Source organism: Phascolarctos cinereus, unplaced genomic scaffold, assembly GCF_003287225.1.
Source record: "Phascolarctos cinereus isolate Bilbo 61053 unplaced genomic scaffold, phaCin_HiC Scaffold_726;HRSCAF=1367, whole genome shotgun sequence".
Taxonomy (NCBI): domain Eukaryota; kingdom Metazoa; phylum Chordata; class Mammalia; order Diprotodontia; family Phascolarctidae; genus Phascolarctos; species Phascolarctos cinereus.
The window spans coordinates 189,564,293-189,592,290 of NW_027556098.1; the positions used below are offsets into that span (position 1 = coordinate 189,564,293).

The 27,998-nt window shown below is 35.6% G+C and overlaps 1 pseudogene; it reads right to left on the bottom strand.

Moving 5' to 3' along the window:
* Nucleotides 1-14,651: 14,651 nt before the first annotated feature.
* Nucleotides 14,652-15,974, bottom strand: LOC110213296 (ran-binding protein 9 pseudogene; annotated as a pseudogene).
* Nucleotides 15,975-27,998: the final 12,024 nt, after the last annotated feature.

Here is a 27,998-nt window from a genome sequence, read left to right on the forward strand (position 1 = left end):
AAGACTCAGAAAAGGAAGTTGTTTCCACCAAAGTCCTTGACACATAAAGTAGTTCAACGTTAGAAATAGATATGAATTTAGTGACATTATAATTTGTTTTGCCATCACAATCTAGGAACTGCTGGGCCTTCCCATGTGACTTTCAGCTGAAACCTCTTTCGTGTATTATCTCTCCCATTAAAATGTGAACTACTTGAAATCAGGGAGTTTTTCCATTTATCTTTGTAGTGCTTAGCACAGTATTTTTAACACATAGTAAGAATTAAATGGTTTTTTTTTCATTAATTCATTTATTCACACATATATACACATATATGAATATTTGTGTGATTATATATATGTATATGTATACATATATATATAATCACACAAATATTCTATATATATGTATATATATATATGTATACACACATAACTTTTTGTCAGACTTTGTCATTTTCTTATTAAGCTTATACATCATTCATTCTGCCTCAATTTTTCTGTCTTTTTATTTTTTCTAGTGTGAGAGTTAAAATTAGTTATCCCACAGGAGAACCCTTAAAAGCCTGGGACTTGCTTTTGGTATTAAACATTCCATCACATTTGGAATTTTACAGGAATAGTCCCTTTGGGACATTTCTGCCACCTGCATGTAACTCTGACAACTGTACAAAAAGAGAAATAAAGAAGATTACTGACTACAGATGACAAGTGATGAAACCGTCATGACATGGAATAACTGTAATTGGATGAATTGATATTTCTCTGTCAGCAAATATATAGAACAATCAGATGACAAGAAAAGACTAAGTAAAATTATCAGAAAAAGATGTTTTTATTTAATCTAGTATTTATATTATTTTTCACAGTTCAGAGTTGCTCTCCATAAATTCTTTGAATTGGCATGGGTCTGTCTATTTGTATATATGTGTCAAAATACAATTAAAACAATACATCATACTGTGCTTGTAGTTTAAATTAAATTGACTTTTACCCCATGAAATGACAAGCCATGGTATCATGGAAGGATTTAGAATTAGAAGACCTGGGTTTGAATTCTAGTTACTCTATTTAATAGTCATTTGGGCAAGTCCCTTCTATATTGTGTGCTTTAGCTTCCCTATCTGTAAAATGAGGGTAGTAATATTTGCAAGTCCTACTCTTACCAACTACGTTGGAACATATAATGTACTAAATAAAATTGAGGCATTAGTGATTTCCATTGAATTACGTGCCCTCAGGTAAAAGTAGGAAGGGTTAAAAGACTTAGCCACTTTCCTTGTAATCAGAGTCTAGAAGACATCACTAGTCTCCTTTTAAATTTGATATTCTGGGGTTTCCTCTATTTAAACGCTATCAAGTAACCCATTTGCCTTGGCAGAACTATAGGTCAAAAACCTAATGTTACCTCCTGCTATTTTTATCAAGTTCATCCCTATTTTGGGGCAATCCTTTTTAGCAGTATTTTGTTAGTTGAAAATCCCCATCACAACTAGATCTGCATTGATATCTGGGATGTGGCTTGCTAAAGAAAACAATAACTTGGCATATTACCACTATGAGGTATTCTGTGCAGTACTGCTCTACTTGTATCTTGAAGGCAAATTCCTTTAAATATACTTTTTTAAATCAACCATCCCATATGCTGTTTAAAATTAAAACAATTCCTTTCCAAATAACTCAAAAACTCTTATTTTATTTTCTGAAACCTGTAGGTAGAGACAAAATAGCATGAAATCTGTATTTAGTGACTAATTTCCCTGAAATTCAGTTCATGATTTTCATTATTGGTAGAGTTCTTTAGGGCTTTTCTTGTTTGTTTGTCTTCAGGTAGGCTTTTACCCTAAGCTGTTTTCCAGCAAAGATTATAGATATAAAAGCCAAATAAATACTGGTTATATTTGGAAAGTTGGAAAGGAGAGGAAAAATATTTAGTTCTATTAGCCTGTCAAGAAAGGTAGTACAACTGAAGTGCTGAAGTGAGAAAACAGCAGCTATACTCACTCACCTCTCAGAGTACACCAGCCTCTCTGCCACATGGAGCCTGCCTAGAAGCAGGAACAAATAGGCAGGAAACCCTGAAAGTTATACTGCTGATGATTATTAATTGCCTCCTATAAGACTATGTTCTCAGAGCCACCAAGTTTTGACAGCCATGAAAGGAATTGGAGAGGGCTTTGTTAAAGCAGAACGCCATGGATTCATGGTGTTTAATGTACTGGGTGGTTCTCTCTTTTCTATCTACTTTACTAATTCCTTTCTCCTGTGGATGAAGCCCTGGAGAGCCTCTGGTCATGCTGTTGAGCTGTCTGAAGGTTTCAGCATACAATTTACCACTGGGGAATGATCTAGGAGTCCAGGCCATATGATCAGCAAAAAGGATATCACTGATTTATATCTTCTGAGATCACTCACTCCCCTTTCCTCAAATTCCTATCAGGCACACTTTTGAAATCTTTTGAACTAGAAGGTCAAGCAATATAGGGGGAAGGACCTTGGCAGGTGGCAGAGATTTCAAGGGAAAGTTCAAGTCATAGAATTATGGAACATTAAGGTGAAAGGTACTTTAGACATTATCTCATCCAGCCTCCTCATTTTACAGATAAACATAGGCTCAGAAGGGTTAATTGACTCACCCAGAGTCATAGAGTATGTGCTGGAGCCAGTGCTCAAACCCAAGTGTTCTGATGTCCATTTCTCCATGCTACTAATAGCATGGGCTAAAGATGGATGAACCAGGGGGAATAGACTCCTAAATATTACTTCATATAGACACTGAAGAGGAGAAAGAGCTAGACTATCTAGACTATGACAAGCCTCATGAGGAGAGCTCAGGAATATGAAATCCTAGAGGAGTCAGAGTTCAGAAATATTAAAGTTAAAAAGAAAGGACATAATAAAAGATGCCCAAGTGTGTGGTTGCACACCTAAACACACACACACACACACACACACACACACCCCATATCTATATCTATCTATATCTATATCTATATCTATATCTATATCTATATCTATATCTATATCTATATCTATATCTATATCTATATCTATATCTATATCTATATCTATATCTATATCTATATCTATATCTATATCTATATCTGTATCTATCTCTGTATCTGTATCTATATCTATATAAATAAATGTTTATGTCTATGTATAAATATACATAGACATATATAGTGTGTGTCTATATGTCTGTGTATGTACATAAATATATGTATGTAACATTTTGAAATAAAGGCCAAGGGAACGGAGTCTGCTATTTTTAAACAAAAGGTATGAAAGCCATGGGGAAAGAAGAAAATATATAGGTTTTTGATCAAAAATTTTCTTTGCCTTGGCTTCCAGATGCTTGTAAATAAACTGACTGGCTCTAGTTTCAGTGTTAGCTTCCTTTAGACTAGAGAAGTGCTTTATAAATATGATTGGAAGACTTTTAGATACAAACTGATAAAACCATCGTGTTGTTTCAAATGCTGATGGACTTTGCAAAGGGTCAGCTTCTCACTGCTTAGTTACTTTACATGTATGAAACTGCAGAAAGCCTGGAAGACTGATAGCAAGTAGAAGAAATTTTTCATTTCTAATTCAGTGAAAGGAAATTCTGTGTGTTAAACCTAAGGTTTGGAGTCAATGCATTCATAGAAGACCTTCACTTGGAGATCACTATACCAATAAGACCACTGGTTCAATCCTCATACCTATAGAGATGGGGAAGATGGGCATAGTCCCATAATGCCAGGATTTAGGATGAATTTGCAAGGATCAGGTATTGCTGTGATATATCCACACCCTTGCTTCATCCCTTTCCCCACACATTATAAATGTATCCAGGGCACATGTTACTTACCACCCAGGAGGTTTGATAAATACTCAAATGACTTGCAAAGGAGTAGGATAATACCTTGAACTGTTACTTCCACCACTAGGCTCACATTTTAGAGTCACAGTGATAATTTTTAATGTTTATTCTCTGGGGAAATGAGGAACATATAATTGTTTCCCAGGAGTTTATATAAGGGATTAAAAAAAAAAACCACCACCTCAATTCAATTCAGTTCAATTCAAAATACAATTTCATTAATTTATTTTTTAACAGAAGATGCTGTACTAAGCACTTAAGGGAAATACCAAGGTAAACAACAAAAATAGCTTACATTTCTATTCATTATTTTAAAAATATTTTCTTTTAATCTCCTAAAATCCACCTTCTCACTCTCCTACTCTAACCCTTGCCCCAGTCAAGAATATGAGAAAAACAAAATCCTCTATGAAATGTAGAGTCAATCAAAACAAATTCCAGCATTGGCCATGACAAAAAAAAAAATGTCTCAAAAGAGTGAGTCCTTCACCTCTTTATCAAGAAGTGGGGAACATATTTTATCACTGGCCTTCTAGAGTACAGATTGTAATCTATGTACTCTCTCTCTCTCTCTCTCTCTCTCTCTCTCTCTCTCTCTCTCTGTATATATACACACACACATACATACATATATAGACACACATACATACATACATATATACACACACACATATATATATATACATATGTATACATATATACAAACACACACATATATATACATACATATATACACACACATATATTTATACATACATATATATGTAGTATTACACTGAAAATAGTTCAGCACAATAGTATCCCATCATATTTGTATATCATCACTTGTTCTTCCATTCCCTAATTTCAGACCCCTTCTTAGATTACCATTTTTGTCACTTCAAAAATGAGTTAGAAATATTTTTTTGGTATATTTTTAAAGTTTGTTTTGCTTCAGACCCATCCCTCTCTTAATCTAGTCACCCTCTAATTCCCCCTCCTCCTTCCTCTGCTTTTCCTTCTATTTGCCTTTGGAATGAAAATAATTTTTGTACCCAACTGTCTCTGTGTGTGTATGTTTCTTTTTTTTCTTTTCTTTTACCGGTTTCAGTGTGCGTAAAGTTCAAGTGTAAGCTGTTCCCCCCCATACACCTCTTCCCTGTTTATATAGATCTCTACTTGTGCAACCTAATTATATGAGATAATTTTCCCTAACCTTCCTTTCCCATCTCTACCATATCCCCTCTCAGTGTATTCCTCTTCTTACTTTCCATTCTTTTATTAAGATCATCAAGACATAACAGAACAACTCATAGGCCTTGTCTTATATACATATTTTTTTCTTGATCTATTTTCCAGGTCATTTGTTTTGCTATGAGATGCTTCAATGTTCTTCCATTTTTTTTCATGAATTTAATTTTATTTTTATATTTCTTGTTGCCTCATGAAGTCATTGGCTTCTGTTTGGTCCATTTGAATTTTTAGGGAGTTTTTTGCTTGGACAAAGTTTTGTAACTTATGTGCCAAGCTGTTAATTCTCGTTCCAATACTTTCTTTCATAGCTCTCATTTCTTTCTCATTTTTTTCCTCAAGAATTCTCATTCCATTTATAAACTTTAAAACATTTTTATAACTTATTTTCAAACTCTTGTTTTTACTCTTCCAACAATTCTAGCCGAGTTTGTGTCCAAACTGTGGTTTGTTTATTTTTTTTTTTCCTAAGCCATGGCTTGTAGATGTTTTGGAGTGATTCTCTTCATTTTGAGTATCCTTGCCACCATGAAGTTCATCATATGGCTCTTTTTTGTTGTTTTGTTTGTTTGCCTATTCTTCCAGCCTATTTCCAGACCTCAGACTTGATGTTAGGGCTGGGCTCTGTGACACTTCTGGAGGGAAGGTCTGGGCTGGTCTTGTTGCTACTTTGGGCATATTTGAGGTATTGCATGTTGTGTTATTCTGGGACATCAGGAACAGGCTGGGGACATGCAAGCTTTCAGTGCTCCCAAAGAGATTTATTTAGGGAAAAGTCTAATCTTTTACTTCCAGATCTAAGCTCTGCAAGTTCTTTATCTGAATCAGGTTTCTACCAGGGTAGACTGCTGCTAGACACCACCCTATCAGCCAGTTGAAAGCTACAGTTGTTTCAAAGTGGTAAAATCTAGGCTCCTTTTTCATCAGTATTTTCTACTTGATTATTCCTTTCCACATTGGGCTAGAGTAAGACCCTGCTTTGAGAAGAAGATCTGGGCCACACCATTGCTGGTACTTCTGGCTTTTGAACTTCCTCCTTCCTCTGAATGCTCACTCCCCAGGGCATCCCTATGCTGTGCATACGTCCTCTTCTCATCATGCCTTGGAACTACAATGAGGGTCTGTGTAGTGGGCAGCAACACTGTTGGTTGGCACTGTTTGGGGTAGTACGCAGTGTGGGGCTGATTGTGTTGCAATATAGGTTTGGAACTTCATTTCATGCTGGTGTAAAGCCTCTCTCTGGGTGCTGGAGTGCCATGCCCCACATGCTCCTGTTCTGACCTCATCCCCAGTGTTGCAGACCTCTCCTGTCTTTTCCTATAGTAACCTGGATTAAAGTACTTACTGTTATGTTTTCTGGATTTTTCCATCAGGATGCAGTCAGTTATATTTTATAGATCACTTTGGAGGAGTTGTGGGCTCTAGTTTAACTGTATCACTTCCTTGTGCTCTGCCATCTTGGCTGTGCCCTCAGTTCTGTTGATTATTCTGAAACACTTTCAAGTATGTCAGAATCACAGGATCATAGAATTTGAAATTTTGAAGACACATCCATCTAGTCCAAACCACCCATAAAAGGACTTCCCACTATAACACACCAAACAAGTACTTCTTTCACCTTTAATTTCCATAATGCTCTTGTGAGTTTGATAATCAAACTGCTTTATCCCTTTGTTAGAGGTATGAAAATGGAATCTCACAGGTTAGGGAGTGGAAAAGCTCAGGTTCTTTTGCTGACCATGAAGTCCACATACTTAAGGAACCTGTAATTCCCTTAAAGAGATAAAACACATTCAGTAAAATAATGATGATGATGGTGGTGGTGGTGATGATGATATCAACTTTATTATCAGCCACACTAGACTACTTTTTCTTGACTGTCATATTCAGTTTCCTGCTTCATGGTATTCATACAGGCTAGGCTCATCTATATAGCTGAAATAAATGCCTTACTCATCTCTACAGTCAAAATTTTTTTTCCATCCTTCAGTGCTAAGCTTTTGTATCACTCTCTTATTGAAGCCTTCTCTTATGTCTTCAGCTAAAAAAGTGTTTTCTTCCTCTTCAAGGGAACATGATATCCAGACCTCTGCTTTCAACTTCTCTCCATACCTTGTGGGTAAATATGTCTGTTACCACCAAGTGGCACAAAAAGTCCTTGAAGGTATGAACTGTATCATATCAAGCCTTGGTTCCCCTCTATTTCCCACCATGCTTTGTATGCAGAGGTATGCTGGAGCTAGCTTGTATAGGCTCAAGAGAACCAATTGTTAAATTTTTGGTGTGAGCATTGGAAATTACCAAATGCCACAAATCATGGCTTGATTTTTTTTTAATTGTTTGCCAAGACTTAAGAAAGTGATGGAGAAAATGTGACTAATGCAAATTAAATTAAAAGTGGATTGTTGAGTTTTCATAGAGCTAGTTATTAAATATTTACCAGCATGCCTCTGTTTGTATGTAATAAGTGCTTAATACGTATTTGTTAAATTGTATTGAAGTGCTTTAGGAAAGCAGAAAAAGATTGATATGAAGAGGTAGGAAAGGATGACATTTCAAGCAGAATATGATCAGATAAATGAACATATTGGGCTAGAAAGATGATCTCTAAGGTTCCTTTCAGCTCTAAAGCTCTATGCCTTGGAGCTTATTAATCTAATGTGTTTCCATACTAGGGGATATATGAACACATAATTAGATCACATTACATTTTTGAATATTCCCTTGTACTCTTGAAGAAGAGGAAAAAGCATATAATCATTTAGCTTCTAAAATGACTATGTCTATGATTAGCAAAGTCTTTGAACCTCTTCTATTAAGTAATTAAGGGCATTCTAAAATCTCAGTTGTTGTCATTTCTGCACCCTGTAGAATATAAATATCTTCATTTGAACAGGCAGGAAACTGATACAGCAATCACATAACCATTCTTATTTCTTCTTAAATCAAACTAAAATTAGCTCCTACCAATTTCAGTTGGTATTATATGTCCCTCAACTGGTAAATATCCATCAAACATCAGCAAATTAGTGTTTCTTGAGCTTTCTATTCTTACACTTCTGTGTAATCTATTCAAATAAAAACAGAATCACCATGGAATAGTGGAAAGAGTACTTGGACTCAGGAGATGTATGTTTGAATCCTTGCTTTCACACCAACTAGGTGAGTGGACATAAGGAAATCAGTTAACATTGCTAAGCCTTAATTTATTCTTTTGCGAAAAGGAGATAATACATGTACTGCATTCTTCTTATAATACTTATGTGGAAAATACTTTGCAAACCTTAAAGTGATATAGAAATGTGAGTTGCTAGATGATGATGATGATGGTGATGATGATGATGATGATGATGATGATGATGATGATGATGATGATGATGGTGGTGGTGGTGGTGGTGGTGGTAGTGGTGGTAGTGATGATGGCTCCTATCTTCTTTGTCAGATGCTAGAATAGGGTACCCAGCAAATAAATTGTACTACCTGGTATATCTCCAAGCCTGGTGAATCTTCTATCTTCGTCTTAGAAGATGCTAAGTGGCATGATAGATAGAAGGTCAGGTGTGGTGTCAGGAAGAACTGAATTCAAATACAGTTCAAGTTACTAGCTGTGTGGCTCTGGGCAAGTCACTTAACTGCTGTCTGTCTGAATTTATTCAAATGTAAACTGTGGATCATAATAGTACCTACCTCACAAGTGAGTATCAAATGAGATATTTGTAATGCACTTATTACAGTGCTTGGCCCATTGCAGGGGCTTAATAAATGCTGATTTCTTCCCCTTCCCCTCCTTGTTGCCACCTCCCTCCTCTTTTCCATTTGCCATGATTTTCAAGTGGAAAATGGAATGTTGGTGATAGTTGATAGTGGCCATACCAATAAATAACTTAACCATCAGAATTTTGTCATCTCTTACTGCTTAGTGTTTTTTGCCACTCAATGTTTTTGCTAGCTCACACTTCCTCTCCCTACTACTAACCCCTAGTGATATCAAGCTTTAAAGAATTTATATACATACACACACATATAGATGCATATATATATGTACACACACACACATACTTATATACATATATATGTATGTGTGTGTGTATGTGTATATATATATATATACACATATGTATGTATGTATGTATGTATATATATGTATGTGTATATATATATATATGTATGTGTATATATATATATATATATATATATATATATATATATATATACACATATGTATGTATGTATGTATGTATGTATATATATTTCAAAATCATTTGGACTCCCTTGGGCCAGAACATGAAACTCAACATTTATTGATTCTAAAAGATTGATATAAGTTGTTTTTGCTCATGCTTTTCAATCTAATTCAATAAACCCTTATTAAGTGCTTACTATGTGTAAGACCTGGTATGATGTGCTAGCAATACAAAGACAAAAATCAAATAGTCCTTGCCATAGAGGAGCCCACATTCATATCGTTTGTTGCACCATGCACACAAATAAATATACTTAGTTTGTTTGTTCCCACCTTCTAATTCAAGGAGGTCCCAGGTTACAGTGGGGAGGACTTGTTTTTTTCAGCCAAAGACGAGGTTTATTAAAGATCCACCATGTTGACCAGACTCTTAAGGAATCTGAACATTAATGAGCTATTGGCTAGATTTTAAGAATCTGAGTACTTGGCTAGACTATTAAAAAATCTGAGCATTTTAATGGAGATGAGATGGACCTTATATACAGAAAGACTGTGGGAGGGATCTAGGAGTGGATAAGTAGTTTGACTGGAGGAGGAATCTAGGAGAAGGGGTCTGGGTAGGATCTTCATGACAGTGGCCAGTAGGCTGGGGTGCCTGGAGGAGGGATCTAGGGAGGATCTTGATGGGAGTAACTGGGAGGTCGAATAGGGTCTAGATAGGATCTAGGGTGAGAAGTTGCCTTGGGCTATCAGGAGGTAATAGACTATGAAGGGCTAGGCTAGGTTAAGGGTAACAGAGAATTGGGATATTAGGTGATGATGAAAGGCTAGTTGATAGAATTATAGCTTCAGGTGACTGCTAGAGACTTCCTTGATCAAGTTGAAATTTAAGGAGAGTCCAAGGTGGGGTTTTTATAGGGCCATAAACAAATGGGAACCTACATTCTTTTTGGGATAAGGGGCAATGGTCTCAACTTGAGCCTGTACTCTCTCATTTGACCCTCAAACAAATGGGACCCAGATTCTTTTGTGTTAAGGGGTGAAGATCTTGGCTTCTTAAACTGCTTCCTGCTGGCAAGGGGCATAGAGCTATCCCTGTCTCGCTGGATGGAGTTCAAAGGGTCAGACTTCATTCAGGTCTAGTGGACTAGAGACCTTGGAATGGGTCAGAAGTTGGTACATAGCCTGAGCAATAATCTGGAAGGTGATGGCTAGGACCACTGAGGAGACAAACCTGGCAAGGAGGTTAAGCAAACAAGCACCAACAGCCGCAAAAGGAGTATAGAGAAAAGACAATTTCCCTGAAGGAAATTAAAGATGACTATGGCAAGGCAAAAACACAAAAGGGAAAGGGCATGTATGATATCACCTCTTTTTATCCACTGTCTGCTGGAGGGGGCTGGTGTCTTTCCAAACAATAACTTGAGGTCCTCCAAGGATTCACAGGTATATTCCAGAGTCTTTGAGTAAGAGTTGGGCAAGCCTGACAGACTTGTGTGTGGGAGGACTTTTAATGCCAATTTACTTATCAAAGCTCTTTTGCTCCCATGCTTTGGGAGTTCCATGGAGGAAATCTGGAATATCCTAAGTTGATTCAGGCCTAGCTATCAAGTGCTCAGAAACAATATTGAAACATTAACCATCTAATCAGGACAGACATTAAAATTAAAGTAATAAAAATCACATGAAACACATTAAGAATAAGTATAGTGCCCTTTCACTTCTCTTCTTCCCCTTCCTCCCCTACTATCAGACTCAAGATATTTTAAATTTATGACACTAGTAGTGAAGACATGGGATTGGTCTTTTTCTATGCCCAGAGGCCCAGAGTTGAATACTTATGTAAAGATCCAAGTCCAGGTATATAATCAACAGCTTCCCCTACTATCATGCCATCTCTGCAACCCATCTTTATCCACTTGGCTTCCAATTATGCTTCCTGTGAAGAAGTTTCTGGCTTGCTCCTTTATTCTAGGTGGGTGTGAAGTGTGAGAGAAATCTCAATTTTTCATGCATCTTCTTAGTGGGAAAATTATCTTGCCTTGGCTGGTTCCTGAAGAGGGGTAATAAGAGAGCAGCTGTCCTCCCCCATTAGCAGAAATCTTCACCACTTCCCCACATAGGCAGCAAGCCTCCCTACTTCCTGGTATGGAATGATGACCAAGATAGTGACTAAGAAGGTAAAACTATGTCATATGGGATTTATGTGAGGGAAGTGGGGATATTTAGAATGGAGTTAAGTAGACAACAAGCATTTAATAAGTGCTTATTATTTGCCAGGGAAGTACTTGCTATTTACGAAGCACATTGCTAAGCTCTGGGTATACAAATCAAGGAAAGAGAAAAACAGTCCCTTCCCTCAAGGAGCTTATATTCTATTGGGGAAAAATAATATATTTTTTAAAAGCTGGAAAGGGAGTATGTGTGGGAATAAAAGGTACCTACAGAGGGGATGGTGCGAAATCTTTAGATAAACAAGGGGAAAGAAGCATGGCCAGCCTGGCTCCATGCCCCAAATGGAGAACCAGAAAAGAAATCACCAATGAGAGATCAAAGGTGACATAGTAGAGGAATAGTTCAGGGTAAGAAGTTTTCAGGTAATGATAGGAGTTCTAGGGTATAAGTACAGCTGGATCATGGTGGCAAAGTCTTTAAAATCAAAAGCACAGTCAGGAGAAGAGAAAAGAATTGGTGAAGAGAAGACTTATGGGATTGTTAGGTGCTATCAAGTATTTGGAAGGATATCACGTGGAAGCCTGTTATATAGAATTTGCCAGAACTTGGGGCCAATGAAGCTACTTTTCAAGAACCCAAGGTTATCTCTGCACTATGATGAATCATCAATACTTCAATAGAGATCATTGAAAGTAGTGTTTAATAATTACTGAATCATATAAGCACGACTCCAAGATATGTAAGTCTTTAGGCATAAATGAATGATTCTACTAGGTTCAGATTATTCGCTAAAACTAGACATTATGCATTCACATAGTTCAGAAAGATTTACAATGAGGAGAAATGAAACAACATAATTATGTTACCTTAAATTCCTTGCCCTAGCAAATTAATTTTTCCTTCTTTTTCTGTAGGTAGGAGAAATGGAAAAATAGTTTGTAACAGTATGCTGCCTGTAGAGATGAAAGTCATATCTCACGACTGTTTTATATTGCTTCTTCCTTTTGGGTCCTGATAGCTGAGAACTGGCATTAGTTTGACAGGAGAATTTTGTCTATCAATATTTTTAGCTATTTCTTTCCTTTATTCTGTCACCAGAACACCTATTTTTCAACATGTATACACACACACACACACACACACACAGAGACAAACACAATCTCAGCTTTTTAAAATCGTCTCATTTTGAGTGTGACCATTCAGAAGGCAAATATATAGAAATATGGGTAAGTATGCTCAAAGTCTTTATTCTAGAATACATAGCTATGCAGGATCTGCTTCCAGGCTACTTTTCCTGTCATTCTCTCTATGTGGGCCCTTCATAGCTGAGTAATCCACCTCCCAATAACCCCTTGCAGATACCACTCCAACTCTACATCTTTGCTCACCATTACTTCAAACTAAAATATCCTTCTTCCTTCATTCCATTATCTAACCCTAACTGGCCTTCAGACCCGCATCAAATCACACTTTCTCTGTAAAGGCTTCTCTATGATTTAGAATCCTTGAATTTTCTCAATTCAATTCAATTCACATTGATTTCATTTAATTAAATTCAATAAACATTAGTGCCTTCAATGTGCAATGCTCTGTGGTAGGTGCTGAGGATATAAAGACAAAATAAGGTAGTTATTAGCATCAAGAAATTTAAAATCTATTTGTGGATATAAGATGTACAGAGAAGAATGAAGATGAATTTTATTAAGGACAAAAGATAGCATTGAGAAATTTGTGTGGAAGCAAGAACCAATCTAATCATTGGTTTTGTTATTGTCATTTTCTTATTCTTTTTTTGTCTCTGATGGGTTTTAGAGAGAAATAGTCCTAAACAGAACAGGTAAGTGGGAATCAGATAGAAATATCACATTGCTACCATATTATTCCTTTACATTTAATATTCTACAGACTATTGCTCAGGTGAGACAAAATAAATGTTTTTTGTAGTTGAACAAAATTATTAGGTTGTATGCTCACCTATGACAGCTTACTGGAAAAATCCTTAGTTTAAAAAAATTCAACAGCAAATAGGACAGCAGGGATGATAGGTGCCTCATTCTCAGGCAAGTAGCTATATTTTGAAAGTTTTTCATTCTGCATATTGGGATTATTATATGTGTATGGGATAGTGACATCTATTAAAAATATCATTATGTTTTCATTAATCAGTTTTACACGTGGATAATTCCATGTGTTATAACTGTCTGGTTGCAGTGCCTTACATTGGTTGAATTCTCTACGATATTTTAAGATCTGTATTTGTAGTATGGGGGTTTTATCTGTCGGTCCATAAATTCTCTCAACCTTCTGATTCAGAATTTTAAACACCAAAGAATTTCATGTAAAGTATTCACTAAATACTAAAGTTTTACAGCTTACAATGATGTCTTGCATAGTCTCCACTGTTTTTTTTTTAATCTGTAGAAGTAAATATTTAATGGCTGGTTGATTACATCAGCATTTCTATTGCAATATAGTACTCATTTAAGCACTTAAAATGGAAGGTGTACAAAGATTCAGTTAAGACACTGTAAATTGACTAAATATTTGTGTTTTTTATATAAATAAATGTCATAACCACACTGTTGACATGTAATACTGTTATAATACAACAGTTAAACTTGATTGCAGTTAAACAGGAAACAAAGTTGAAAAAAGACCAGGTTAAAACAAAACTACTGGGAGTAAGGTTGAGATTCTAAGTAGCAACACACATATTCTCTCAGCTCCTGAGTATTTCAAGTTTTAGTACACATTAAAAATTATTTCTTCCATTAATACTATTAATCCAAACTGTCAAGTGTTTATGCATTTTGCAAATTACACTGATTGACAGCTAATAATTGGAGCGGGGGAAGGGTGAAGAAGATAGTTGGAAAGTCTCCCAATTTGAAGTTTACATCACCCACATACTAACACAAACACAATGTGTTCTAATAGTTCCTTCCCCCCACCTCTACACCCCCCTCCCAACTCAAGGAAGCAGGATTTGGGTTTTTTTTTTTTGCAGATAATTGTTTTAAAGGATTTGTAATGATCAAATTTGAATATGTAAAATTCAGCAATATTTTAACTTTTAGACAGCTAAGAAGTTAAAGACGGAAAATAATTTCTCCTAACATTAAATTAGAAAAGTATTTGCATCATGCTATAAACTAGGAAGCAACGTAAAGTGTCAAAGACCTGTCCCCAATACATAATTTTTCAAAAATCTAAATTTCAAATTGGCAGAGCTGATCTGCTTCCACATTGACTATATGCCACAATATAAGTCTGAGCTCTTAAATGCATTGCTAATGAAGATAAGTCTTCCACCATAGCAAATACACAGGATCTGATTCCTGATCAGGCCATCAGTCCTAGATATTGTGTGACTTGTCCTATTGCTAGAGCAAGTGGAGGTTGCTTTGGCATATTGTGAATCTCCAGTATTGTGCTGTTCAGAGCTGAGCACACAGGTTCTCTTTGTATTTGGTCAAGTTGGTTTACAACTAGCCTGCACCAGCAATGTGAATAAGCAAGAAAACCGAAAGAATCTTTTAACATTTTTTAATGTGTTTTTGCCACATTCTTTCTTTAGTAGTTTCCTTGTAGCTTGTGATTCTCTTCCAAAGTGGATCATTCTTTTAATGGCTGCTTCACTTCCTCTACAAAGCTGTCACCTCAAGTGACTTGAATCAACTTCCATTTCAGTGTCACATTCTTCCATTTTCATGGTCATTCTTAGAGCTACCATTTAGGAACCACTAGATGAAGTCTCTCCAACTCCATTGGAATAGTGATCAGTTTCCATGTCTACATCATTGCTGGTGAAGCTATTAATTTGTTGCAATCTTGACACTACATGCTATTCAGTTCTAGGACATTTAAACTGGTTGACTGGTGTTTACTATGTCAATAAGATTGATGTGCTTTATTTGGTATTATTCCATTGCTACAATTTTCAAAACCAGAAAAAATATCCTTTGTCTGATTGCATGGCTGGGGCTCATGCTGGGGCTCAACTAGCTGGTTGAGAACTAACAGGATAACTGTCTTGAGCCTTTGGTCTCTGACCTCCTAAACATGTTACTTCACTGTCAGTACCATTCACCATTTCTATAACCTGCTCAACCTTTAATGTGAATGGAAAATTAGGATTTCTTTCAAGTAAACTTGTATATAACTGTTGTATTGTTTCAGTGGCCTCTCCCATTCTTCCTGCTAATACCAATTTTCAAATTCTTTTTGTGCTCTTAATTGAAGCTAATTCTTCTGGACCAGTCTGGTCTGTAGATGTGGCAAATACTTCTGCTGTGGAACAACACCCATGATGTACTAAGATAAAACCATTTTTTTTTCTATCGTGGTCTGCCATTCTTTATTTCCAATAGGAAACCAGTCCATTTGTGCCTGTATTTTGGTTCTCTATTCCCACATATAGTCTTCTATAGCAAAAACAAATGGATGTTGCCCAGAATTGGCATCTACCACTTCTCCTGGTGTCTGTAGCCCCACAGTAGGATACAAATTTTGGGACAGGTCTGAGAAGGCTATACCCATCTCTTCCAATATGTTTCACAGGTAACACCATTTGCTGGTCAGGAGAGCACAGGAGGGCTCCTAACACAAACAGGTGTGCTTGCACAGGTTCACTTTTGATCCAGTCAGACAGACAGACAGATTCAGAGGGGTTTAATAAGCTGACTTAATTCTAGTCTAGTCTTCTCAATAGGGTTGCTGATAATGGGGGTACCAGCTCCTACGGCATTCCCTAATCACACTCCTCACAGTAATGGGAGCATGACTCCTCATCCCCTAAGCCTCAGTGGGGCCCAGTTGAGGCAAACACGCAGATTCCCCACATGCCTTGATGGGGGCCAATGAAGGCAGGTACTATGCATTACCCAAATCCCCAAAATGGGTTCCCCCCTCACTGACCAGTACCCACTTGCTTTATAGGGCAACAGATGAAGAAGGCATCTTGCCAACATTAAGCTCATAGGTTAACTTTAGCAATATGGTGATCACCTAGCATAGCGTAGACACACATTGTGTCATTTCTATATCTCACTGTGCAAGCACCATGGAGATATTTTCAACAATAGTTTATTGGAAATATTAACTAGGATCTTAGAACTACAATCTAAAAAGAATAACAAAATCCTCATTACACACACTAAAATTCACCTTACACCATGCTGACAAGCCACCGGTATAGGATTTATGGCATGAACTGAGGCTTCATCTTTTGGACTTTTACCATGACCTTTGTGGTGGACTGAGGCAGCAGCATCTCCTGCTCTTCCACCACCTGGTAGAGAAGTTTGAGCCACTGCAGCTCCTTCTGCTCATTCAGGGCTGGGTCACCTTGGAAGAAGGGGTCAGGGGCACTGCTCTCCATGGCTATAGGTGGGGCCCCTCTGGCCAGGCTGGAAGTTGCCCAGATGCAGGAGGTGGGTTAGGAGGCAGCCTACCTGCAGTGGCTAGGGGTGGCAGTGGAGGAGGTGGGTGAAGTAGCAGGATGGTGCCCTGGCTCCCACCCTGAGGTCTGTCTCCGTTTTCTTGCATAATCTTCATTAATTTTAGTTTCTCTGGTACCAGTGAACTGGTTCTAAAACCAGTTCATTACAACTGTGTATCATAGTATCTCTGTTTGCACAAACAGATCTGCTAGACACATATTTTGATGCTTCTTTCTTATATAATAGACTAAGGTTATGCTGATGCAACTCACAGAGATCTTTTGGAATCTGTTCTTGAATCTTAGCCATTTCATAGGCTCTATATGGAAGCTAAACTATTTTCAGTTAGATTCTAGGAATTCCACAATAGGTATCTGTTATCAGCTTTAAATATCATTTAAAAGAGTGACATTTGCTTTTGACCTTTTTATCATATGATTCAAATTCATTTGAAAAAGCATTGAGTCTGGAAATAAAGGAATAGGCTTCAAATTGCACTTCTGATACTCATTACTTGTATGAACTTAGGCAATGCAATTTATGTTCCTTAGACCCAGTGCCCTCAGCAGTAAAATGAATGAAGTTGAACTGCATAGCTTCTGAGTCCTCTTTCTGGTTTTAGAGCTATGATCCATTTTGGCATGAAAGCATTACTCTTTCTAGAGTTCAGTTAGGGTGGTGGTATTTCTATTTTGTTAATGTTGAACGTGTCTGTATAAGAGTACTTTCTGAACTAATTATGGTTTACTCTACAATTCAAAAGATACATATTACCAATGATATTTTGTAGGTTATTTTAGATATATTCTTTCTAGTAAAGCTTGATTTCAGGATTCCTATGTATCTTAAAATAGATAGCCATAGTTTTCTCTTTTATATATCAATGCTCAATGTGGCTTTCCTGTTGACAACCAAGGCATTTGTAAGTATCACTTCAATTGTTGATTTTAGGTGGCCTCCATGTACAAGCTCAAAGTCTTCAGCTTCTATTTTTCCTTGAAATTCCTTTAATTGAGAACTATTCCATTAGTTGAAGGAGCTGTTTAATTTGTTTCTTTACTCTGGAGTCATATAACTTAATGTCATCTATATACATCAAATGGTTAGTAAGACTCCTTAGTTAAACTCTGTCTCTAATCTGGAAGTCATATTTGGTTCTATTTAGATGAGATGATAATTTATGTCAAGGTAGAAACATTATGGTTGATTTCAATGAAAAATGACACGCAGGAATTTTTCTTGTCATTAGATTGGAATTTATTGGATCATTGTTTCCCGTGTAAGCCTCAAATCCTCTTGTGTTCTCATTATAATTGAGTCTATTTTATTTATTGCCAGTACACGAGTAAGACACGAGTGCAGAACTGAGTCAAAGACTTTGTGATAATCAACAAAGCCAGACTGTTTAACAATTACTGAATTGATAATAAGCTGCTCTTTACATATTTGAATCTTTTTCATATACATTTTTTCCTCCTTTGCCAATATATTTTTTCATGTAATTGTCATGATATAAGCTTTGAATGCTATATATAAAGTCTATAAACACATAATTGACCTATTTGCATAAGTCATTGGTGTTCTCTTGCTTTAGGAGAGTTATGTAGTGTTTTCTATTAAGAAGGTAGGATAACTTATAGGAAACTGATATCTTGTAGGAAGCTGATAAAATACCTGCTATTAATTCATGTGATCCTCTGAAGCATTTGAAACAAAAAACCCAGTTCTTACCTGACCTTGAAGCTTTCCATTTCTTAGAGGTTGCTTCCCATAATGTGAATGATCTCTTCTTCATTGTTTTAATGATAAACAAGCTTTCTGTTCCTTGTTTTTTTTTTGTGATGGTATTTGATGATCAGAAATTTTCTACATCCTCTTTTTTTCTTTTTCAAGGATCTTATTTTGCCTATTATTTCTTCCTTTTTTTCAGGGTTTAACAGTAAAGTTTTTGAATGCTGCAGAATTGATTTTTTTTCCCTATGCACTGCTTTGAATAATTATTATCATTGGCAGTAGCAGCACCTCTATTATCTATTTTTTTTTGTCCTTTTGAAGGTGTTCAGATAGAAATGATCTAATGACAGGTAATTATCCTGCAATTATTTTTTTCTATATTTAATCTTCTGTGGACTTTTGTGCAGGTAGATAAAATGGCTGGCTTTTTCAAACTAATCTTAGTCAGTAACATCACTTATCATCAGTAATAGTAATAGTAGTAGTAGTCGTTATTGTAGTAATTTGTTTTATTAAAATTTTATATTTGTTAATTTTTTCTAGATCATTATCTTCTTTCTGATCCTTAAATAGAATATTCCAAGAGATTCTGACCTTATTCTCTTACTTTTTTTTCTTTTTTCTTATTCTAAATGTAACAGACACCTCCCAAAATAGAAGATTTCAATATAAAAAGTTGAGTAGAAAAGAGGATCATATAGGAAATCAAGAACTTCTATTCAGCACAATATTATTGGTGTTATTCTTGTTTTGCATAAAGTAAATTAAAAATACTATCTTCAAACCTGTTCTTGTCTGTGCTTTCTCCTGAACGTTTTTTAAAATGAAAAGTTCTGAGTTTTCCCCCCGTCTTTTGGATATAGTGGTTATAGTTCCAAGGAAATCACAAAAAGTTTTGGAGAACTATACCATCAATTTCATAAAACATATATCTTAATGTGTCAAATCCAGAAAGCTACTACCTTCATTTTCATGAAGCCTACCTGCCTTGAATAGTTTCCGAGGCTAACTCCAAGTTCTGTGTAAAAATGACTAAACAGTTTTCAGGCTTCATTTAGTGAATTTGAATAGGCACATTAGACAGAGAGTACTATTACATTTAATAACAGCTGCTGAATAGTTTTGTAGAAAAGCAAGGGTAAAAAGAATGTAAACCCCACGAATGGTACTCTTTGTCACTTAAAAGCAAAAAAAAAATAAGTTTCTGGATTTTTCTTCATCTCAGCATTCACAATTTAAAATGATCTTTAAAACTTTTGGTTAAATTTGAGAATTCTATTTTTTTAGGAAGAATAAATGGGGAAAGATGACTTAAGGAATCTCTGAGATGTTGGTAGCATATAGATGGTCATCACCTAAGGTCAATTTTCAGGCAAAATCCCACATATAATCTATTCAGTCCCATAAGGGGAATAAGTTTATGGAAAGTCACATTAGATGAGATACCAACACAGATTCTCAGCACAGCAGCAAGTTTCTTTGAAAAACATATTGGTATGAAAAGAAGAGAGAAGGAAAGGAAGCATTATTGCATTGTAATGTAGGACCTCCCTCCATCAACACAGGCTACACCCAAAGAACGATACTAGAAACTATATCCCTTAAAAAAGACAGGATTCTTGTTTCTGACTGTCATACTCCTCCTCTTTTTTGTTTGATTGTTCTTTAGTGACCCTCTTTTATTTCTTTGGAACCCCTATTGCTAGCTTCACACAAATCTTCCCAAATAAAAATGGAAAAAAACCCCACAGTCCTTATAACAAATAAGTGGTCAAGGAGAACAAATCCACAAAATTGCCATGAATGAAAAAATATATATAATTGGGTACCTTGAGTCCATTCTCTCCCCATCCCCAACCCCCTGGTCAGGAACTTGCCCTTATTATGAGACCTCAAGAACTGCAGTTAGCCATTGAACTGGTTAGAGTCCTTTAGTCTTTCCAAAATTAAAAAAAAAAATCTTTAAAATGGTGTTGTTATTATTATACAGATTGTTCATTGATTTGGCTTACTTTTCAAAACTGGATACAAGTTCATTCAAGTATTCCCAGATTTCTGTTAAAACAACTTTTTCACCGTTTCTCATAGGATGATAATACTTTATTACATTCATACTACTGTTTGTCTAGGCATTACTCAGCTGATGGCCATCTCCTTTGTTTACAATTCTTTGTTATAGCAAAAAGAGTATACACACACACACACATACACACTCACATACACACACATGCACAAGCATGCACATGCATGTGTGTGTGTGTGTGTGTGTGTGTGTGTTTATGGTTCTTTTTCCTTTTTATTTTATCTTGTGGGGTTTTGACCTATTAGTTCTACTCTTTTATTTCCCTAAGACTTTGCCCACTGCAAATCATACTTGTAAGTTTTGCTTATATGATTAATTCTAGGTGAAAGTCTCCCTAATCTCTAAATCTCGCCCTGATATTTCTGCTGACTCCATAGTCATATCTCCAACTATCCCATAAAGTCCCACTCCCAACTGTATATAATAGTATCACTTCAAGATCCAAACATCCTTTTCTTTCCTAGTTTTCACATAGGGAGAATGATTTCGTTCCATACTTTTCTAATATAATATATACCCTACTAGATTATATATTCTGTGAAGGAAAGGAACATAGCTTATAAAAACTTTGACTCCTCCTTCCACATACAGTTCTTTACACCATAGTTCTTTACAGATGGCAAGTACTTAATACATGCCTCTTGAATTGGAATAAATAAAGTTAGTCCTTAACCTGAGCTCTTTGCGGTTTCTAGGCTAGGATATACCTTTTGGGGATAAAGCAAAATCAGGACTTTTAAAAAATATAATTACATTCCTCATATATATATTCTTATTCATTAGTGATTGTGATTCAGATTGTAATATCTATGTAATTTGTTAGTACATTTTCAAACAAAAAGGGAAGGTGAGCATTTTCCACACATGAAATATCTTCCAGTCTTTTTTTTTTTTTTAACATTAGCTCTGCATTTAAATGATCTTTGAAAAGAGGTAATCAAATGTAATCAGAACACATTTGGCTATGGATGATAAAGACACTCCAATTCAATTCTCTTGCTAAAATGAATAATTGGACAACGAATTAAGTACAGAGTAGACATTATATTGAACATATATTTGGAATTACATACGGTATTCTAATTATTTTCCAGGAAGTGAAAGCTAGAATTCAATAGGCTACATTGACTTACTAACAATGTATTTTCTTATTTATAAAATACATTTTGAATATGTGGAAGAAATAAGCATTTTGTTCACTGTACGCAGAAAAACAAAAATCTCCTTCCCAGAGCTGTACTAAGTCACAAAATACTGTTAAGTGATTATATGACTTCGTTTGTTCATATAAAGTTAAACTATTTGCTAAATAGCCAAGGGAAAAAAAAAGATGAGATGGCTTATTACACAATATAGAATATTTGTTTGTAGGCATGAATAACCACTTTGTTTATGCTAATTTAATTAATATTCTGCTAAAATACAGACAGTACTCTAGTGCTTAATGTACTGGAAAAAATGTACATGGCATTCTGACACTTCAAGTTCTATAGAGAAGCAACATTGTACTTTGACCTTGAATTAACGTGTCACTAAGGCACTTTCCAACTGTGGAACAATATCATGCTTTTGAGCACTCTTTCAAGGCTGAGGATTAATTCCCAGATTACCTACCTGGAAATGGATAGAACTGTTCTTTTTGATTTAAACTCTCTGTTTCTCTTTCTCCTTTGGTTGTGTAACATACAGCTCACAGGTGACAACAAGTGAGGTAAAAAGCCAGTATGATATCAAGAGTAATGGGGAATAAATTGCTGAAACAAAATATCCAATTTGCGGGTCTTTTTTTGAATTTCTATCAATTTTACTTTTGGAAAGCAATTACCTAATTTCTTCAGCTATATTTCCTTATAAACTTGATGGAATTCCGATAACTCCCCTTAGCTAAGGAGGCAGAAGAACTAATTGCTTTTTGTTCTCTAGCTTGGCTGATGGGTGAGAAGCTAAAACCCAATTTATCCAGTAATTGGTACATTCGTGAGAAACAGCATCAAAGCCTTGATGCGTTTTACTGTTGTCTCTTGGGAAGGCTCATGTCTAATTCTTATGCTGATATGGCTCATAATATAGTCCTCTGACTCTTCTATTTGCTCTCGCAATTACAAGGTTCCTTATTCCATTGTGCGTATTCCTCTGAACTAAGATTAGCTTAACTGAGCTTCCTTTGAAAACTTGCCTACCCATCAAACGTGTCAGGCCTAATGCATTCAGTAGCCACACAAAATCAATGAACAGCACAATTTTCTGCTTCCTGCAATGATCAATAGGATTCACATAATGGGTGGAAAATTTTTAATCATGACAACCCTGCATCTTCTGGGCATAAATCTTCACTGCATTATAACCTTTCCATTTCCCACTAGTGTGAATTTGCAGGTATTGACTAATATTTATGTAGCAGATATATTATGAAAAGTAATACAATTAGAACTTCACACTTCGCTGATGATAGGTTTAGATCCCAGAGGCCTGTTTTCCAGACAAGCCAAAATCTTCCATATTGCATACTTGAAATTGAGACTGTTTATTCTGGTTGAAATTTAGGATTGATCTCAATTTGACTTTACTTAAGTGAGTTCTGGGATGGAGGGGAGACTTTGAAACTTTTGTTTTTTTCAGTTTTAAAGTTCCAAAGCCATAAAAGAATGTTTCTGCAACATTACTCTTTTAATTCCATGTAAATAGGCATCAGGAACTTCCTCTCAATTCTATAGTAACATAAGATGGTAGTTACACTAAAGCTTTTCTGTTGGTGGAAATATCAGAAGAGAGCTCCATCAATTCACTTGAAATAAATTTCTATACAGGTTAGAAGGAGGTAACAAGTAGATGAAACATGAAAATGTACTTTTTAAGGTGATAAATGCAATATGAGAATTTAAATGGAGGCTGGGTAGCCATTTAAGAAGGATTTGTGGGGGGTATCTAGGTGGCAAAGTGAATAGAGCTCTGGCCTTGGAGTCAGGAGGACCTGAGTTCAAATTCAGCCTCAGAAACTTAACACTTATTAGCTGTGTTACCCTGGCAAGTCACTTAACCCTGATTGCCTCACCAAACAGCAAAAAAAAAAAAAAAAAGAAAAAAGAAAAAGGATGTTTAAGACCCATTGCTTCATTACGTGGGCTGTTTGACTAAATGACCTCTGAAGTCTCTATTAAGCTCAACATTCATAATTCTATATATTATACTATTTTTCTCACCTCACTTAAAGAAATGGAACAGTTACAAAGACTTTCACAGAAAGTGGAAACCAGGGGTAATTATTCAAGGCCTCCAAACTAAAAACAACAGGAACAGCAACATCAACAATAATAACTGCCTAGATAAAATATTAATCCATAAAAATTTAAGAGCAATGTTTTTAATAGATGTTGCGAGAAAAAGTATACAAAAATGTCCAGCCTATGTAGCATAAAATTATTTCAAAATATAGAGGCCTGGAAAAGGACAGTACACAAACAAGATTAGTTTTGTTTTATCTCTGTAGAACTATCTGTGACTGAAATTGTTCTGAAGATGATTTCAGTGAGTTTACAAATGATGAACTCATATCCCAATACTCAATTACAAAAGGAAGCAATTTTATCCACTTGCAAAATAGAATACGGAGGGTGAAATATTAATGAATACTCATAGGATAATGACTTGTCCCAAGCCCCTTTGTAGAAGAAGTGCATGAAACAAGATAAGAATGAAATTACAAACAAATTCCTTCAAAGTCCAAGCCTTTAACCATATCATGAAGATGGGGGAGCAGCAATGAAGGAAGAGAATTAAAGCCCAGATAAAATGCAGCATAGATTCTGTGCCCAGAGACTGTTGGAACAGCTGTGAAGGCTGGGCAGGAATCCTCAGTGTGAACCTTTGGGATCTCTGAAGGTCACTAATTAGGACTCTGCCCAGTCTGATATAAATATTCCTATGACTGGAAGTAGAAAGAATGGTGCATGTTGTAGCCTAGCCCTACTCAGATAGTCAAGATGATCAGCTTGATAAGAAGATAGCAGAGTACCACTCATGCTCCTCTTGGAACAACAAGAAGGCAAGGTACATTATCCCAGTTGTGGACCCACATCTGGGGCAATGGACCACTCAATGCCTAAGGGTTATGATGTGCCATTCCTTTAGTAATTTCAGGCTATAGATACAATACACACGTGTAAATATAAATATGTTGTTTTTAAAATTATTTTAAAGTCATTTATTTTTGACATTTTTTTCTTTTTAAATTTTGAGTTCCAAATTCTCTCTTTCCCTCCAACTTTCTCCCCCACCCACTGAGAAGGCAAAAAGTACAATATTGATTATATGTGTGAAATCATGCAAAACTTATTTCCACTTTGGCAATATTTCAAAAAAGAAGGAAGAAAATTAAAGTGAGAAAATTATTCAACAATTTTTACTCAAAGCTCAAGAGTCTTTCTCTGAAGGTAAATAGTGTTTCCTCTTCATGAATCCTTTGGATTTTGGATCATTGTATTGCTCAGAGGAGCCAAGTCTCTCTCAGTTGATCATCATTAGAGTATTGCTATAATGTAATTCTGTAGTATAGTAATGATTTTCCGGTTCTTCTCACTTCACTTTGTATCAGTTCATTGTCAATATTTTTCTGAAACCACACCCCTCATCACTTATTATAGTATAATAGTAATCCATCACAATCATATGCTACAATTGGTTCAGCCCAATTGATTGCCCTCAATTTCCAATTCTTTGCCACCATAAGAAGAGTTGCTACAAATATCATTATACATATACGTCTGGTTTTTTTTCTTTGATCTTTTTGGGATGCAGATCTAGTAGTGGTATTGCTGGATCAAAGATTATGTGGTTTTAAACCCTTTAGAGCCTAGTCTAAATTGTTTTCCAGAATGTTTGGACCATTTAACTATTCCACAACAGTTCATTAATGAACCTATTTTTTCTCTCATCCCCTCCAGCCTTTGTCATTTCTGATAGGTGTGAGGTGGTACCTCAAAGGTATCCTAATTTACCTTTCTAACAATTTATTTATATGCTTTGGCCATTTAAATTGGGGAATGGCTCTTATTTTCATAAGTTTGACACTCAGTTCTATACTGTATTTGAGAATTGAGGCTTTTATCAGAAAAAAATGTGTGTGTGTATGTATATGTATGTATGTATGTATGTATGTGTGTGTGTATACACACACATACACACATACACACACACATATGTAGTACTTCATTGTCTATGATATCTCTTAGCAAAATGAAGTTTCCCTGAACATCCCTTTTAATTTGGTATATTTTTGTTCTTGCTTTGTCTGATATCATGATTGCTACTCTTGTCTTTCTTTTAGTTCAGCTGAAGTATATTAGATTCTGCTCCAACCCTTTTTTAAACTCTGTGTCTCTTTCTCTTTCAAGTGTGTCTTTTGCAAACAACATATTGTTAGATTCTAATCCATTAGTTAGTTTCTAATCAATTTCTAATCCATTCTGCTATTTGCTTCTGTTTGATGGGTAAGTTTATCCCATTCACATTCACATTTATAATTACTAATTGGGTATTTCCTTCTGTCCCTTCTTCTGTTTCTTCTTCTTTCTCTTTTTATCCTGTCCCTCTTCAAAAGTCTACTTTGCTTCTAATCACTGCCTCCCTTAATCTGTCCTTCCCTTCATCATTTGCCCCTCTTTCTAATTCTTTTCTCCTTCTATTTCCCTATTGGGTACGTCACATTTCTATACACAATCAGGTGTGTATATATGTGTATTTATGGATGTATGCACACATACATACAGACATATACACACAAATTTATTTACTTATATATTCTTCCCTCTGAACCAATTCCAATGAAAGTGAAGTTCAAGCATTGTCTGCCACCCATCCATTTTCCCCTCCACTGAAAAAGCTCTTCTTTCTAAGCCTCTTTCATGTAAGAAAAATTTCCTTATTCTACCTCTCCCTTCCACCTTCTCCCAGTGCATCCATTTTCTCAATGTTTCATTTTCTTTGGAGATCACAATTGAATTGACTCACATCCATACTCTCTGTCTGTCACTCCTTTCAACTGCCTTAATCATAAAGTTCTTAGGAGTTACATGTATCATCTTTCCATATGGGAATGTATGCAATTTAACTTTTATTGAGACCTTTATGATTAATCTTTCATGTTTAGTTTGTGATACTTCTCTTGAGTCTTGTTTGAATATCAAATTTTCTTTTCTTCTCTGGTCTTTCTATCAAGAATGCTTGGAAGTCCTCTGTTTCACTAAATATCCATTTTTTCTCTTGAAAGATTATACTCAGTTTTTCTGGGGAGGTTATTCTTGGTTACAATCCCAATGTTTTTGCCTTCCAGAATATCATATTCCATACCTTCCACTCCTTTAATGTGTTAGTTGCTAGATTTTGTGTTATCTTGACTTTGGCTCTGTGGTATTTGAATGGTTTCTTTCTGGATACTTGAATATTTTCTCTTTGAACTGGGAGCTCTGGAATTTGGCTATAATATTCCTGAGAGTTTTCATTTTGGGATCTATTTCAGGGAGCGATCAGTAGATCCTTTTAATTTCTATTTTACCTTCTGGATCTGAGATATGGTGGTCAGTTTCCTTTGATTTTTTTTTTGAAATATGATATCTAGCTTCTTTTTTTTTTAATTTTGGCCTTCAGGTAGCCCAATAATCATTAAGTTATCTTTCTTTGGTCTATTTTCCAGGATAGTTGTTTTTCTAATGACACATTTCACATTTTCTCCTTTTTTTTGATTCTTTTGAATTTGTTTTGTTTCTTGATGTCTCGTGGAGTCATTAGCTTCTATTTGCCCAATTCAAATTATTAATGAATTATTTTCTTCAGTGAGATTTTGTATCTCTTTTTCCATTTGACTGATTATGTTTTTTAATGAATCCTTTTATTTAGTGAATTTGTTGTACCTTCTTTTCCATTTGGCCTATTCTACTTTTTAAGGGGTTCTTTTATTTAGTGAATTTTTGTGCCTCTTAAATCATTAGGCCAATTCCTTTTTTTTAAATGTTTTATTTTCTCCAATTTTTTTTGTTCTTCTTTTAACAAACTGTTAAATCTCTATATAACTTTCTTGCATCACTCTCATTTCTTTCCCCAATTTTTCCTCTACCACTTTTATCTCTTTCTTTACTCTTTTAGGAATTTTTATTGGGCTTGGGTCCAATTAGCATTTTTCTTTGAGGGGGCTTTGTTTATAGCTGTTTTTACATTGTTGTCTTCTGCTGAGTTTATGTATTGGTGTTCCTTGCCACCCTAGTATGTTCTTTTTGTTGTTTGCTCAATTTTCTAGCCTATTTTTTGACTTTG